The sequence below is a fragment of the Oncorhynchus mykiss genome, chromosome 1 (assembly GCF_057628025.1).
Source record: "Oncorhynchus mykiss isolate SJ-2025 chromosome 1, ASM5762802v1, whole genome shotgun sequence".
NCBI lineage: Eukaryota > Metazoa > Chordata > Actinopteri > Salmoniformes > Salmonidae > Oncorhynchus > Oncorhynchus mykiss.
The window spans coordinates 80,823,704-80,836,288 of NC_143022.1; the positions used below are offsets into that span (position 1 = coordinate 80,823,704).

The window sequence follows — 12,585 nt, forward strand, 5'->3', positions numbered from 1 at the left end:
AGAGGACGAGAAAGAAAGAGAGAGCGAAAGAAAAAGAGAGAAAGAGAAAGAGAGAGCTGAAAGAGATTCTGGGTTGGGGGACACAGATACTGCTATCATTTCCACTAGATACACCCTCATATCAATGCTGCACCGCTCGCTGCAACCCCTGCAAGATGCATACAAGCCGTTATTAATCAATGTAGAAAGAAGTAACTCTTCCCCCTGTCTCTGACAACACTTCGCAAAAGCCACCCTTTACCACAGAAGCGTCTGTGGGTTGATTTGCGACTGTGGGGCCTGTGTGTTTGCCTTGTTAAACATTGACACCCAGACCTGCTTTCTACCCCCTCCCCCCAACACACAACCTTCCTGGGAGGCAGACACTGTGGGAGAGTGTGTAAATCACTGAGCTGAATAGGGAAAAGTCTGGCTGTGACACGTCGCAGCAGCTCTGGGCGCAGGTCTCTCCACTGACCACAATCACTCCCACCGTTAACAGTTCACATACTACAGTGCCTTGCGAAAGTATTCGGCCCCCTTGAACTTTGCGACCTTTTGCCACATTTCAGGCTTCAAACATAAAGATATAAAACTGTATTTTTTTGTGAAGAATCAACAACAAGTGGGACACAATCATGAAGTGGAACGACATTTATTGGATATTTCAAACTTTTTTAACAAATCAAAAACTGAAAAATTGGGCGTGCAAAATTATTCAGCCCCCTTAAGTTAATACTTTGTAGCGCCACCTTTTGCTGCGATTACAGCTGTAAGTCGCTTGGGGTATCTCTCTATCAGTTTTGCACATCGAGAGACTGACATTTTTTCCCATTCCTCCTTGCAAAACAGCTCGAGCTCAGTGAGGTTGGATGGAGAGCATTTGTGAACAGCAGTTTTCAGTTCTTTCCACAGATTCTCGATTGGATTCAGGTCTGGACTTTGACTTGGCCATTCTAACACCTGGATATGTTTATTTTTGAACCATTCCATTGTAGATTTTGCTTTATGTTTTGGATCATTGTCTTGTTGGAAGACAAATCTCCGTCCCAGTCACAGGTCTTTTGCAGACTCCATCAGGTTTTCTTCCAGAATGGTCCTGTATTTGGCTCCATCCATCTTCCCATCAATTTTAACCATCTTCCCTGTCCCTGCTGAAGAAAAGCAGGCCCAAACCATGATGCTGCCACCACCATGTTTGACAGTGGGGATGGTGTGTTCAGGGTGATGAGCTGTGTTGCTTTCACACATTGTGGACCTGTATGACTGAGTGATATTTTTGCTGTATGTGATTAAATGTTTTTCATTAACAATAGATGTCAGTTAAACATGATACCAGTTTCAAACATTGAGTTTTAAGGCAAGGTTATTTTCATAACTGCAATCAATTCTCAGCACATTCTCCATTCAGATTCTCTTAATTCTTTAAGTTGTGTAAAATGACTTCTTACTTTAGTAACCATGAAACCATGTGTTAATTAAAACAAAACGCAAAAGAGGTGATCGGCAGGCAGGAGGCAGGCGCCCATTTTATTTCCAGTTTCCATAGGCCTCTTCTCAATTGGATTTCGTGACTCCTTGCGACCTTCTTCCATCCTCTCATCGCTTCCTTTTGAAAAATGTGTGAAGTGGTGAAAAGAAATGTAGGACTGGCAACAGTAGGGTTGGCAACAGTAGGGTTAGAAACAGGAGGAGTTTATTTTGTAAAAAAAATGTGTTCGGAGAACTTAATGAGCCGGCGGTGATCCATCCAGTGGTTCTCCTGATCTAATAATGAGCTCAGTCAGACCCTTATGAACACTGACTACAGCAGTAATTGTATGTGAGTGCGTCTCAAGTTTGGGGTCAACTGAATTTCATGTTTATTAATGGCAGACGTGCAGAAAGATGGCGGCCTCTACACACATACCATAAATGCCTCGTTTTCTAAGTTTACTGTATTGTAGTATACATGATCCCAATTCTAGCTCCAAGCAGCAATTTGAAAAAACAAAAATTAGATTCAACATGAACTTTAACTCAGGTCAATCAATCAAAATAATACATATCTTGGCATAACCAAGGCATACAAAAGAGATGCTACCTCTCAACACAAACGTCAGCTTCTGGGTCACCTGTACCTTCCCATCACATTAGGAGCACATGGGTCAGCATACCCACTCTGACCAGTGACCGCTCAGGCTGGCGTACTGTAGCTGCAGTGATTAGAAGTGGTGGGGGAAACCTGGACGAGGTGGTTTCATTTATCTGTATGTCCAGTGACTGCTGATCCAGGACGCTTGTGATGACAGAGCTGTAGAAACAGCGGTTCTGGTTGCCTGTAACCTCCTGAGAGGGCACCACTGGGGCCAGTGGAAGGGTCAGTTGGTGGGACGCACAGGTGCTTCATTCACTGTCCCATATAGACATCCTCTAAGAAGAGGGCTTGAAAATGCTTGGACGCCTCCACAAGCTTCCTGGGGAGGTCCATGGAGAAGACATAGCTGTGGCCCACAGTATTAGTTGCGTATAAGGCAGAAGAGGCTAGTGGGAAGAGTTAAAGGAGGACGGGCTCATTGTAATGAAACGGTATCAAACATAGTGCCAGTAACCGAAAAGTTGCTGGATCGAATCCCCTAGCTGACAAGGTAAAAATCTGTCATTTTGACCCTGAGCAAGGCAGTTAACCCCCAACAACAACTTCTCCCCAGGGGCCGATGACGTGGTGGTGGATTAAGGCAGCCTCCAGCACCTCTCTGATTCAGAGGGTTAAATGCGGAAGACACATTTCAGTTGTTTGCATTCAGTTGTACAACTGACTAGGTATCCCCCTTTCTCTTTCCTTTGTTTGACTGTTCTGTTTATTCCATTCCAGCCATTACAAAACCTGTCCTCCTATAGCTCCTCCCACCAGCCTCCAGTGGTACACAGTATCAGGAAACTCCTCTTTGGGAATGTATTATTTGGAGTTGAGATCTCTTATAACAGGGTTTGAATAGATCACCTGTCCAGTCACTCAGTTCAACTTTGAAGCGTTAAGCAGCATGTTGATCAGGTTGTGCACCTTGAGGAACACATCGGCGTCGATCTTCAAGGCACAGGAGGCGTGGGGCAGCGAGAGCTCAGCCCCTCCAGCATCCCCATGATCAAGTTTTTGTAGCAGTCGTTGAGATCACTCTGCAGCAGATCCTAGTGCTCTTTGCTCTCTTGCAGCACTTTCTCCTGGAGGAAGAACAGACTCACCTCTTTCCCCAGTACCTGTCTAGCACTACCTTAAGTATTGCGGCGCTGTCACGAGCCACCCTGTCGTAGGGCTCCACTGGTATTATCAGAATCAGGAAGGGGTTCTGCACCAGGCATTTCTCCGGCTCATCCAGGATGAAGTGGTACTCATGTGATTTTTCTACATGGTACAGTCCTGGGGACACATACTGGGCTGGAGTGGTCAGTACTGCCTTGATTTCTGTGGTCAGATTAGTGATTATGTTCAGTGCTGTCATTATGGTTCTGGTTTCGTTATTTTTATTTTTTTTTCTGAATTGAGGTTTCTGACCTGTTGAAATGCTGAGTGGAGTCGGTTACACTGTTGAACTAACCCATTCTGCAGAGAGATTGGTGTAGATGATGATAATCACTGTGGAGGAGTATGAGGAAATAGTTGTGGGAGCGGGACACCCGACGGCATCTCCTGACTGGGAAGAGAGCAGGAGAGAGGGCTTAATGGAGTATTGCTTTTTGGGGAGAGAATCAACGAGTGCCACTGAGATTTTACACTTTTAAAATGTATGTCAGACAAAAAACAATGATTGAGAAGTTAAACAAACCATATAACTGTGCACAAGGATTACTTTGAACAATTGCCACAGAGAATTTAACAAAAACACATTCACTTGAAGAACAGTGCAGCTGCAAAGTTTGGTAACAGAATGATAGCACAAAAACAGCACAAACCGTCATTCTGCTACCACATTATGAATCTGCACTGCTCTTTCAGTTAATGTGTTTTTGTAAAATGTTCAGTGGAAATGGTTAAAAGTAGTCATTGTGCATAGAATTGTATAGTTTGTTTAACTTTACAGCCATTGTTTTTTGTTTGACACACATTTTAAAGCGAATAATCTGAGTCTGTCACTGTAATCGTGGAATTGCCCTCCAATGGAATTGCCCTCCTGTTTTGTGCTGAACCACCAATGACCTCTTAATCTCTACCTCAGGTGGGCTTTTCACAGGTAATGGCTTTCACATAGTGACATATTAACACTATAATTAACATGCAAGCAAAGGGAAATAATATAGAAGCAACAAATGCACCTGTCACACGTTGACCTTAGTCAAACGTACTGTGGAAAGACCATATCACATATTGATGATGGCCTAATTAGATGTGCTATAAAAGGATAAATGATTAGGTACTAAGCTAATGGCTAACAAAGACAGTTGTAGGTGGAACACATGGCAACAAAATCACACTAACGTAGGAAATACTTACAGTAGGTAAAGGTCAAGATTGAAGGACTATAAATGACATGTCAAACATTTCTACAAACACTACACATTCACTAGGCATGCTTCCAGTCCATTAGGTAGCCACACTGGTAAACTGCTCCCTCTACACTGGTTTCCCTCCTCTTCTTAAACCTAGCAGTCACAGCATTGTGGCTCCCCCTTAATGCTTGCCATTTGCTCTAAGAGTTCATCTAGCTTTCTTTGGAAGTAGGCGTACAGTCGACTTGAGTTGGCTGCTTTAACCTTGCCTTTGCTCTAGAAATCTCAGGGCTATAAACATTCTTGGATACAGTATCAGCTTTGTCAGAAAATATCATAGGTTATTGTATACAGAGTGAGTGAAGCCCTTTACAACGGCTCTTAACCACATCAGCCTCTCTTTGAGGTCACCTGGGATCTGCCAACACATGCCAGATATGTTGTCCCTCTCCTCTACTGAAATACACTGGTGGGTACTGAAGAAGACAAACACTTTGTTGAGTTGTATGTCCATGTTAGAATGAGTGGAATGATATGTATACTCAACATGCATACAAACACACGAAAAGGAGAGTAGGGGCCTGAGGTCACACACTTAATGTGTTGTGAAATCTGTTGTGAATCTATTGTAATGTTTTAAAAATTGTAGAACTGCCTTCATTTTGCTGGACCCCAGGAAGAGTAGCTGCTGCCTTGGCATCCATAATACATGGGGATCCATTGTAAATACAAAATACAAATACACAGACATTAATGTGCTCATTATTTCTAATGGTAAATCTAATCAAGTAATCTATCAAATATTTCTCTATTTTCACCAGAGGCTTCTTTACCCTTACAGATACCCAACTCTAACCATTTGTTGCTTAGTAGCAAACACATACGTGTTAGATACAAAGCAACAAATGGAGCTTGGTATGGTACAGAAGCCAAACCATTCCTTCTCCTGCCTAGTGCTCTTTTTCCATAGATGCGTAATTCACTATTTGTCGGCTTTGGGGTGAAAAGTTCCCAGACTTTGTTTGGCTTGGAACAGAGCCTGCTAACCGACAGGAAGTTTCACTTTTTACCGTAAAGAGGGTGTGAGAGAAAGAGGTAGAAAATGAGAGAGAGAGAGAGAGGACGAGAGAGAAAATGAGAGAGAGAAAGAGAGAGAGAGAAAATGAGAGAGAAAAAGAGAGAGAGAGAGAGAAAATCTGAGAGAAAAGAGAGAGAGAGAGAGAGAGAGAGAGAGAGAGAGAGAAGAAGTCTTGAGACTGAAGGAGAGGGTCAGGAGGAGCTGACATTTGTCAGAGGTGGCTGAAATATAAACCCCAGAATTTAAGGAAAGTCATGAGGCCTCGGTCAGGCCATGATGTCTCTGACAGATGTTTGGAGCTCCATGTCTACCTTCAAGAGCCCTTTTAACCCTCAGCCATCAACAGAGTGAGGACAGATACACAAATGGGGCCTAAAAGTTACATTTCACCTCGGTTGGAATGTCTTTTCCCTCTTGCAGAAATCTTTATGCTGCGGAGTTCAAGAAGACTCACGTGAGAATCCAGGACCCAGCCACGCCCAGGGTGCAACTGTGAGGAGAGTATTATTTGATGCACACTCCACAACAGCAGCTGTAATTAAACTGGTGTCATACTCTATCCATTACCTCATGGTGAATTAAAATGGATGAAAACTTCAATGTCTTTTCTGCCCAGATCTGGTATGAGTGTGGCTATTTGGGGAACAGCAACTTTCCAAACCACAACAAAAGTAGTTTGCCACCTTGTAGATGCATGTCCAATATTTATCCGGTTGGTTTCTTGACTAGTCTAGTAAATGCATTTCAACTCTCAGTAGGGGTGCCAGGGTTTTGTGTATGGTGGCCTCTAGTGGTTAAAAATTAAGAGTTAACTCTGACCATCAACGTACTTCGTAAAGACAAGTGAAAACACATTTTTCCTAATCATTAGTATTTTTCTGTTGCAGCCTCGCCCAAATGTTGCACTAGCAACAGGTATTTAAATAAATAATACTGTAGTAGTGGGTTGACTGCCACACCCTTACGTCAGGCTCATGTTGCTGACGGAGTATAAATTGAACAGGGTTAATTAAGCTTCAACCAAAAACAGACAGTGGTTATCAGACCGTGCCCCTGTTTTGAGCATAATTATACCTTAGTGCCACTTGAAATGATGTACAAACGTGTAACCTCCTTCCTCGTATTTACCTTTTCTACCTCATTGGTTTGCCCCAGACGTTCTCCTGTTCTTTCTTTCTCACTTTCTCCCTCTCTGTCTCCTATCTCCTTCAGTTGCTCTCTCATACATTCTACTGGTCTCTTGAACTCCTTCCCTCTCTGTCTCCTATCTCCTTCAGTTGCTCTCTCATGCATTCTATTGGTCTCTTGAACTCCTTCCCTCTCTGTCACCTATCTCCATCAGTTGCTCTCTCATGCATTCTATTGGTCTCTTGAACTCTTTCCGTCTCTGTCTCCTATCTCCTTCAGTCACTCTCTCATACGTTCTACTGGTCTCTTGAACTCTTTCCCTCTCTCTCTCTCTCTCTGTATTCTCATTAATGGCTCTATTGAGGGGAGCCCCCACCCTCCCCTCCCCTATTACCCCCTTTTCACCGAAGCACAACGCTGACTCATCTGCCGCGCAGTGCAGTTCGTGCACAAGATGAGATGAAAACAGAAGCTTCATTTTTTTCTCCATTCTTTATTTCTCCTGCCAGAGGTTACTGACAGGTCAAACCTATTAGACTCTGAACTGTTTGCAGTATTAAAGAACACGTTTCAATAATTCACAACAGTCACTGGGCTTAGAGGATGGCATGAAACAGAGTAAAGTCCTGTGCTGAATAAACATTTGAATTCAGCCTTACAGCACAGTAAGGATGCTGAGACTTCTGTCAACAACAGTGGAAAGCTGCAGCTTATGTAACGTAATGACCTTATACAACATGCAAATCAAAAGGGGTCTTCTAAACAATGGCTGTAATTATATTGATCAGGGAGAGTAAGGGGTCAACTGTAGTGTCAATGGATTTAGAAAATGTTCCATACCTATTTGAGAGTGTTTTATTACTTTTGGTAGAACAAAGAACTAGCTTGCCATAAAAGGTCTTGATTGCCATAAAACATTTGAAATACGTGTTTTCAAAGGTATTGAAAACATATTTTACCAATATGATTTATTTAGTAAAAACAGCTACATAAACTATTCTCTCCATATCTAGCAACACCTCTGAAGATTTTTTACAATGTCTTCAGAGTATAAATGTCACATGCATTTTCATTCTAATTTCTGCTGCTGACTTACCTGACAACAAAGAAAATGGGTCAATTGGCAACACCAGATGAAAAAATATACCACTTTCTCTGGAAAGTGTGTCAGTGCTTTCCCATACAGGGCCTAAACCTTAAACCCAAGAAAAAATCAAATTAACGTCCTGGTTGAACTGAAAGACTCTTATCCCTCACCAATGTAGGATGTAATAGACTCGCCCCATTCCAATCCCTACCCCACCGCCCTCAGCCCCCGACCCAGACGTCCCATACCCACCACCCTCAGCCCCCGACCCAGACGTCCCATGCCCACCCCTACCCCACCACCCTCAGCCCCCGACCCAGATGCCTCCACAGATTTGGTTCAGTAATACCATAGGCGTATGGCTCTGCATATAGGTTGCAACCTTATCCTTAACCTTATTCTTACAGAGGCGCACAGATGAAAGAGGAACTCTAAATCCGCAGGAAGGCATAAACATTTTTATCAATATCAAAAGTTTTAATTTGAATGATACGGATGGGCGTATCTGTGTGCTTTGTGTCAAGTAAGCTAATCAGTATTACTATTATCCAGCTCAGATTCACAGTAATTATATCTATCTGAAGGCCAGGTCCTTGCCCAAAATATGTGGGCCTTGTTCTAGGTCAGCTACAGGTCAAGATTTAAACAGTCTCCATTTTGCAAAATACTTTTTTGGCTCCGAGTTAGAATTCTTAGCAAACAGATTATTCAATTAAAGCAGGCTGCTTAAGATGTAGTAAAAACATAAAACTATAAATTCATAAATGCAATTAAAGACAAAAAAAGTGTCTGAAAACATTACAGCTGATCATTCCTTTGAGGTTGATTTTGCGTGGCTTTAAGTCACAACACTGAATATGCAATATTTCAATGTTACCAGAAACTGAGTAATGCTCAAAACCTGTACTCAAAATACACCTAAATGTTATTACTGTAATTGTGATATTATTATTATTGTGATATTTAAGGATGATAGTCTAATCATAAAGCCATGCGAATCAGCATGTATCATAAGGATTTTCTCTTTCACTAGTACACAGATTTAGACTATGGCAACAAATAATCAAGTTCTAATAAGAGGGACTCGACCTTATTCACTGAGGCCAGCCCCTTATTCTCCCAGCCAGGTGTACCAATGTCTATATCTAAAGGATGGAGTCATATATGGAGTTGCATTATGGTTGTTGTTAACCCCTACTCCTTCAGACATACAGGAGACAGTGGCGGTCCTACCCAGCAGGCAGAGGGGAACATTACCTTGTCCCGACCTTGTTCCGCCCTTGTGGCCTAGACAGACAAATCCCCAAAGATTACATGTATAAAGCAAGAGGGTGTGTGCTTGGTTCAAAAGTACACCACCACACAAGATCACAAGAGTGTGAGGCCTACTGTCAAAGCAGTGTTTTTCAGCTGGGGTTTAATCACATATTTCCTTGATTGGTTCATTCTTGGCTCATCCATTCTCTACACTTCACCAACAGGATGCTCTCCGAAAAATGCAGGGAAAACACTGTTCCAAAACTATTTATATTAAACTGTGAATGACAAGACTTGAAAACTCATGGAGCCTACTGGCTCAGTAGCTAAACTAAATACAATTTAAAATGCCAAAGGTCCACTAGGGGCTCTTCAACAGGCTTACAGCACTGAACTACGTGCTGCCCTGGCCTGAATGGGCTGGATGCTGTGAGAGCGGTATGCTTGGCCCCTCTCAGCCAGTCAGAGATGGTTGTGAACTCTGGGGGAATCCGAGACTGATTAGGCCATGTCCCGGCGCCGTCATTAGCGCACAGTGGAGACTCAGCTTAATGGAGAGACACATCGTCGCTAATTGCCTCAATTTGGATGAAGCCTTGTGACAGCTCTATGGTGAAGAAGGGCACACACAAGGTCAATTGTCTTGCGATGGAATACTAAACTCATTTCTGATGTGTTATGACTGACCAAGCAGACGCTTATGAAGAAGGAAGGGTCATTATTTTAGAGTTCAGAGTGTACTTCACAACAGAAGGCTCTTTCCCCCTCAACGAACCATTTTAATTTATCAAATCATATCATTTCAACTTCCGTAATCTTGATGTCAAGTTTGTCAATTTGACTCTATACACATGAATTGTTTATGAACAAGTAACATACAGATAAAGTACAAGACAAGCAGTTGACGAGTTCACGATCAAACAAAAATACCACCAAATTCAACAAATGGAATAATAATGGTTCCTTTATACAAAAGATTATTGCCACCCAAGACATTTTTATAAATAAAGAACACCAAACTTAACCTCTAATACTACATATATATATATATATATATATATATATATATATATATATATATATGTAGTATTAGAGGTTAAGTTTGGTGTTCTTTATTTATAAAAATAATATATATATACAGTTGAAGTCGGAAGTTTACAAATACCTTAGCCAAATACATTTATGTCAGCTTTGCACACTGTTTTATATACAGTTGAAGCCGGAAGTTTACATACACTTAGGTTGGAGTCATGAAAACTCATTTTTCAACCACTTCACAGATTTCTTGTTAACAAACTATAGCTTTGGCAAGTCGGTTAGAACATCTACTTTGGCAATAATTTTTCCAACAATTGTTTACAGACAGATAATTTCAATTACAATTCACTGTATCACAATTCCAGTGGGTCAGAAATGTATATAAACTAAGTTGACTGTGCCTTTAAACAGCTTGGAAAATTCCAGAAAATGATGTCATGGCTTTTGAAGCTTCTGACTATTTGACATAATTTGAGACAATTGGAGGTGTACCTGTGGATGTATTTCAAGGCCTACCTTCAAACTCTGTGCCTCTTTGCTTGACATCATAGGAAAATCTAAAGAAATCAGCCAAGACCTCAGAAAAATTGTAGACCTCCTCAAGTCTGGTTCATCCTTGGGAGCAATTTCCAAATGCCTGAAGGTACCATGTTCATCTGTACAAACAATAGTACGCAGGTATAAACACCATGGGACCACACAGTCGTCATACCGCTCAGGAAGGAGACTCATTCTGTCTCCTAGAGATGAACGTACTTTGGTACGAAAAGTGCAAATCAATCCCAGAACAACAGCAAAGGACCTTGTGAAGATGCTGGAGGAAACAGGTACAAAAGTATCTATATCCACAGTAAAACGAGAACTATATTGACATAACTTGAAAGGCCGCTCAGCAAGGCAGAAGCCACTGCTCCAAAACTGCCATAAAAAAGCCAGACTTTGGTTTACACCTGCACATGGGGACAAAGATCATACTTTTTGGAGAAATGTCCTCTGGTCTGATGAAACAAAAATGGAATTGTTTGGCCGTAATGACCATCGTTATGTTTGGAGGAAAAAGGGGGAGGCTTGCAAGCCGAAGAACACCATCCCAACCGTGAAGCACGGGGGTGGCAGCATCATGTTGTGGGGGTGCTTTGCTGCAGGAGGGACTGATGCACTTCACAAAATAGATGGCATCATGAGGAGGAAATTGATGTGGATATATTGAAGCAACATCTCAAGACATCAGTCAGGAAATTAAAGCTTGGTCGCAAATGGGTCTTCCAAATGGACAATGACCCTAAGCATACTTCCAAAGTTGATGCAAAATGGCTTAAGGACAACAAAGTCAAGGTCTTGGAGTGGCCATCTCAAAGCCCTGACCTCAGTTCTATAGAAAAGTTGTGGGCAGAACTGAAAAAGCATGTGTGAGCAAGGAGGCCTACAAACCTGACTCAGTTACAACAACTCTGTCAGGAGGAATGGGCCAAAATTCACCCAACTTATTGTGGGAAGCTTGTGGAAGGCTACCCAAAATCTCTACTATTATTCTGACATTTCACATTCTTAAAATGAAGTGGTGATCCTAACTGACTTAAGACACGGATTATTTTTTACTAGGATTAAATGTCAGTAATTGTGAAAAACTTAGTTTAAATGTATTTGGCTAAGGTGTATGTACACCTCCAACTTCAACTGTATATATACACTGCTCAAAAAATTAAAGGGAACACTTAAACAACACAATGTAACTCCAAGTCAATCACACTTCTGTGAAATCAAACTGTCCACTTAGGAAGCAACACTGATTGACAATAAATTTCACATGCTGTTGTGCAAATGGAATAGACAACAGGTGGAAATTATAGGCAATTAGCAAGACACCCCCAATAAAGGAGTGGTTCTGCAGGTGGTGACCACAGACCACTTCTCAGTTCCTATGCTTCCTGGCTGATGTTTTGGTCACTTTTGAATGCTGGCGGTGCTTTCACTCTAGTGGTAGCATGAGATGGAGTCTACAACCCACACAAGTGGCTCAGATAGTGCAGCTCATCCAGGATGGCACATCAATGCGAGCTGTGGCAAGAAGGTGTGCAGCGTAGTGTCCAGAGCATGGAGGCGCTACCAGGAGACAGGCCAGTACATCAGGAGACATGGAGGAGGCCGTAGGAGGGCAACAACCCAGCAGCAGGACCGCTACCTCCGCCTTTGTGCAAGGAGGAGCAGGAGGAGCACTGCCAGAGCCCTGCAAAATGACCTCCAGCAGGCCACAAATGTGCATGTGTCTGCTCAAACGGTCAGAAACAGACTCCATGAGGGTGGTATGAGGGCCCGGCGTCCACAGGTGGGGGTTGTGCTTACAGCCCAACACCGTGCAGGACGTTTGGCATTTGCCAGAGAACACCAAGATTGGCAAATTCGCCACTGGCGCCCTGTGCTCTTCACAGATGAAAGCAGGTTCACACCGAGCACATGTGACAGAGTCTGGAGACGCCGTGGAGAACGTTCTGCTGCCTGCAACATCATCCAGCATGACCGGTTTGGCAGTGGGTCAGTCATGGTGTGGGGGTGG

The 12,585-nt window shown here is 42.6% G+C and overlaps 1 pseudogene; it reads right to left on the reverse strand.

Annotated features, from left to right (window-relative positions):
* Positions 1-2,368: 2,368 nt before the first annotated feature.
* On the reverse strand, positions 2,369-3,458 carry LOC149985656 (beta-1,3-galactosyltransferase 2-like; annotated as a pseudogene).
* Positions 3,459-12,585: the final 9,127 nt, after the last annotated feature.